The sequence below is a fragment of the Myxocyprinus asiaticus genome, chromosome 8 (assembly GCF_019703515.2).
Source record: "Myxocyprinus asiaticus isolate MX2 ecotype Aquarium Trade chromosome 8, UBuf_Myxa_2, whole genome shotgun sequence".
In the NCBI taxonomy this organism is placed as follows: Eukaryota; Metazoa; Chordata; class Actinopteri; order Cypriniformes; family Catostomidae; genus Myxocyprinus; species Myxocyprinus asiaticus.
The window spans coordinates 4020590-4025892 of record NC_059351.1 but is presented as its reverse complement, the minus strand read 5'-3'; positions in this window follow the sequence as shown (position 1 = coordinate 4025892).

Sequence of the window (5303 nt, the reverse complement as noted above, 5' to 3'; positions counted from 1 at the left end):
CATTGATGAATGCTTCACAGTTTGTTCTTCAAATAGATTCAGAATTACAGAGATTTGTAAGAGCCATTTTTAATTATTTATTTGTTTCTTCTGGTGGCAGGTTTGCCAGTGTTTCTAATTGTATACAGCGTATAGATATTCATCAATACTAACGTTAGGTTACTCACGTAACCCCGGTTCTCTGATAACAGGAGTGAGATATCTCACTATGGCAATTCACCCTTGTGCTTCACTGTGTTATTGTTGATTTGTGTGTGTGTGTGTGTGTGTGTGTGTGTGTGTGTGTGTGTATATATATATATATATATATAGCTCTGTAACATTCAGTATGTAAAATCGGACAAAAGTGTGAGGCAATGCCCAATTTGCAGCTGCACAAATGTCCTGGACTGTAATGCTCTTAAACAGTGCCCACGAGGTAGCCATGCCTCTGATAGAATGAGCTCTCAAGCCCTCCGGAGGTCACAACCCCAGACTAATAGAACTTAATTTAATATCTTCCACTACCCAATGAGACAGGCGCTGTCATGATATGGGTCTGCCTTTATGAGAATCAGCCCAAGAAACAAAAAGCTGATTACTCTTCCTCAATGCCTTTGTTCTCTCCACGTACAATCGTAGAGTACAAACTGGACACAGACAATTAAGACGCTTGTCCTCTGATGAGGAAAATGGCAGCGTGTGAAAAGCCAGCAAGTCCACCGGCTTACACCTGAGTGTGGAGTCGCTCACCTGAGGCACAAATACTGGATTAGTTTTAAGAGAAGCTCTTGACAAATCCACTGCAAAGTGCATACAAGATTGATGTACCAACAAAGCATGGAGTTCACTAACTCGCTTCACGGTCGTCAGAGCCAGTAACAAAGCTGCCTTTAGCGAAAGGAGATTCAATTCCATACTTTCAACTGGCTCAAAGGGAGGCTGAGAAAGCACGTTCAGAACCACAGACAGATCCCTTAACAGAACTAGCGGTTTTGACACCATGTTCAAACGCCCAGCGCCACTCATAAACCTGCAAACAAGCGGGTGTTGACTTATTGTACTCGAGTCAATTCCCACATGACAGGCAGATATGGCAGCGAGATAAACCTTGACAGTAGAAAAGGCCCTGCCTTTATCCAAAAGTTCCTGAAGAAGACAAATCGTCTGCCACCGAACATAAAAATGGAACAGTGTGTCTGTGTGCACACCACTGCTCAAACACAGCCCATTTCTGATTATACGTGGAGTGCATTGAGGCAACCCTTGCGCTCTGTAGCGCGTATGGCCACGAACACGCTAGAGTATCCTCGCCCATAGTAGCACCGTCTCTCGCCAGAGAGAAGAACAGAGGGTAATGAGCGTTTTCGTGCGATGCGAAGAGATCTATGGCAGCTCACCCGTATCTCTCCCACAGCTGACTCAGCACCTGAGGGTGAAGCTTCCACTCTTCATACAGAGGATTCCCCCTGGACAAGAGATCCGCCCCGTATTCATCACTCCCGGAATGTGCATCGCCCACAATGAGAGAAAGAGCACACCGCTCCACACAATCACAATTAGCTTTTGTTCTGGGTCCTGAATCCAGATTGCCCACCTCTAAAATGGGTTGGGAACTCAGAACGTGGCAGCTACGGAGCTCAAGCAGTGACTTTTCAGGGAAGGCAAGTTTCAAACGCCTCCCCATCTTCCTTAATTGGCACTGCTGCTGCATCGTGGAAACCGTAGCCCCAATAAGGGATTTCCGTTCCACCGGTGCATCCAGGAAGTCCATCTTCTCTCTCTCAGACAAACCCAACAAACCCAGCCAAAGAGCCGACGAGATAACGATGAGACCCATGTTGCGGCCACAGCTCTGGATGACTCCTCTTGACGTGCGCTGGTTGAGATCCGCAATGATGCAGATCTCATCCCACAACGCCGCATCCGGTGCCCCGGCATCAGTTTGCCGCCCCATCTCCTCCATCAGCTTGACCTGATATGCTGTGAGGAGTGAGGTGGTGTTAAGAGCCCTTACGGCTAAGGCTGAAGAGCGGTAGATCTTCTAATAAATGGAGGCCGACAATCTCTCTGTCCGTCCTGGCAATGAAGGGGAAACGGATGAAAAGGCTGCCTGACAATCAAGGAGGAGGTGATTCGCCACCGACGCCTCGACTTGAGAGGAGCTGGACATTCCTAGATCATCCATCCTGTTCACATCCAGTCTAGAGAAACCTTTTACAGGCACTCTGTGAGAAAACGTCTCATCCCAAAAATGTTGCATCTACACGACGCATGCTGAGACGGCAGGAATCAATGGTTTTACCAGGGCAGCACGAGTCGGTAGCCGCTTACCGTCATACAGGTCTCTCTCTGCACCCTGGCCCGCCTGCTGTGACAGCCAGTCGATGGAGACTTTGGCTGCCGCCCATCTACACATTTCAACCAGGTCCAGCGCTCCCTGGACAGGAGAGGGGGACGCGTCCATCGCACTGCCCAGCCGAGAATGAGAGGGGATAATAACATCATCCTCATCCTCCTCGCCATCATCCTCCAAAAGGCGATCATCGTCGTAATCCTCTTCCTCTTCTTCCCTGTCCCCCGTCAAAGGGGCAGATTCAAAGAGGGGAGGCAGATCAGTGGAAACTTAAACGGCTGCACTGTTCCTGCGGCTGGGGCAGGGGGTCTTTCTCTGCTGGCGGCAGAGAAAAACAGGGATCCCCATTATTCTACACTGCGACCCACACCCTCCTTTCTAAAACTTGCTGTACGAACCGGGAACAGTGCGGGCAACACTCGGGATTAGTGTTCGCTCTGCCACTCAGTGAGTTCGCAGTCGCATTACAGAAACCTGAGCTCAAGAAGACAGAGCCAGTTCACCACAACGTGCCACTCAATTCTGTGTTAATCCCCAGATCTCTCCTTAATGTGATAAGACCAACTGATCTGCCACACCACTACGACGTGCAGGAGAGGGTAGAAGCTATAACTGCTTTTTAACTCTACTGGAAAAATACGTAAACCTGCCTTGACGCACTGGTTTATGCCCGGAGAAACAATATCAACACAGCACAAAAGTATATTCACTTCGACAGTGAATATATTCACAAAAGCAAAAAGCCACGTTCTGCGACGTACCTGAATGGCTCGTCTAACATACTGTTTAGCGACCACTCCTTGCGAGTCCTGCTGAGGATAGCTTTCAATAATCTTCATGGGGAAGAGAACGAGAATGAGGAAGAGACCTGCGGCAGTGTCTTGTATAGAGAGGTGGGGCTCCCTTATCACTGCTGTGATTGGTCTGTCAGCTGACAGATGTGGTGTCATTGCTTCCAGTGTTGGATGCGCCTGAAGCGAATTCCCATAGTGAGATATCAAATGATTCTTAGAAAGAGAACTTGATTGTAGCTCGCAATGGTAGGTTAAATGATACTGAAGTTTTAAAAACTTATGGAAATAATACAATCTGAGCTTACAATTTTAAAACTGGCCATTGTTTTTCAATTAATGCTAGCAAAATTTGTAATAAAAAACAAGTGTTAGGATGTGTCGTCTGCAGACTGAGGAACTTCCCGTCAAGGGCAGCTCTTCCGAGTTGAAAAGGGCCATTTGCTTTCTTTTCAGTTCTGAAGTGCTAAAAGATTTAACCAACTTATTTTATCTTTGAGTGAGAAGGGAATTTTGATTTACACTTTTCTGTAAGTGACTTGGTACAGAACAATTGCAAATACAGCACCAATATCCATACCTGGTATATATTCTCAATAATCATTGGAAATTTTCTTATAGTTCTGCTCTAAAATCTCTCAAATACACCACAAATTCAAAAGTGACAATTGTTCATGTGCAAATTTTAGTGTTGACTTATGTGAGCTTTTATTATTTACAATCAATAACAAATTTGTGGCAGGCATCTACAGATGTGATCTTGTAGAAACAAGGAACACATTTAATTAAAGCCAGGTAAGATTGTGTCATTAATCAGAGGGAAAGCAGTAAACAGTTCAACAGCAGACTCATGCTCACAGGTGAGGGTCGAGACAAGGCAGGGCAAAGGGGCAAGGCAGAAATCGGCACCAATGCCCTGTCCGTGTGCATGGGTTACCAGAGCCAAGTTTCTTTCAAACCTCTTCAAAGCACTTGTTGCAAAACCAGAGGCCATTGCTATTAATGTTTCAGAGGTTACAGACACTCTTTTTGTGCCAGCTTGCAAAGAGTAACCTCTAGACAGTTTTGATTTGGGGAGGGTGAGGTAAGGTGGGTAAGTTGTTCTCAAAGCAATCAGAAATGTGACAAAGGTAAAATAAATATACCTATTGATATTTTTCTTTTAACTCATGTGAAGGTAGTCATACAAATGAATAAACATTAAGGAGTAAAAAGAAGTTAAGGAAAAAATAAGAAATGTTAATAATTGATTAATAAATATAAATCATTAATAAATGTAATGTATAAATATGAGTGCAATCCACCACATGAATAATGTCAGGGATTTCACACCTCAGTATTTTTTAAATATTATTTTTCAGCTAAATGGGCACAAATTTCATAAAAACTTTCTTTATATTTGCCAAAAAATATACATTATAAATGATAAATTTTTACCTAATTTTGCTGAAAAAAATAAATTAAAAACACAACTCAGTGATTTTTATATTTATATTTAGTAACAGTAAAAAACGATTTAAACTAATTAATACGTTAAAAATATATATATTCCAATTATTTTGATTTTAGAAAGGTTTGTGAGAAGACAAAGGCAAAAACTAAACCTTATAAAAATAAGAACTTTTAAATGAAATGTAAAGGTAATACTTTGTCCTGTCCCATTTTAATGTGCAGAGACAACTAAGTCATATGTAGGTTGGCTCCCCCATTTCACATTATCATTATTAAATGAAATTAATGGATGTTGTACATGAAATTCTTGGCACAATTATTTAATGGTCTAAAATAAAACAATCAAACAAACAAACAAACAACACCACAACATTAAAATATCAGAGGACATGGGGACTGGTTCCATGAAAGTCATTTTATGGATTAGATGAGAGACTATTTAGCAGAGACGGGCCATTTCAATTTAAATGAACGGGAGAAATTGGAACGCTCAACCAAGAAGCACAAGCGACCAACAGATGTAGAAAGGAAGTCCCGCATTACAGGTAAATGAGCCAATCACCTTTTAGATACAGATGTTGCCTGTCAATCAACTCGCTAATGCGCTTGCGGATTTGAAAAATGTTCTTAGATCGTTATCTTGACCAACCGTTTTTGAGAGGTTTGTCTTTCTTCATTCAAGTAGATAGGAGCCAGTGCTGGGTAAGTTACCTAAAAAAGTAATT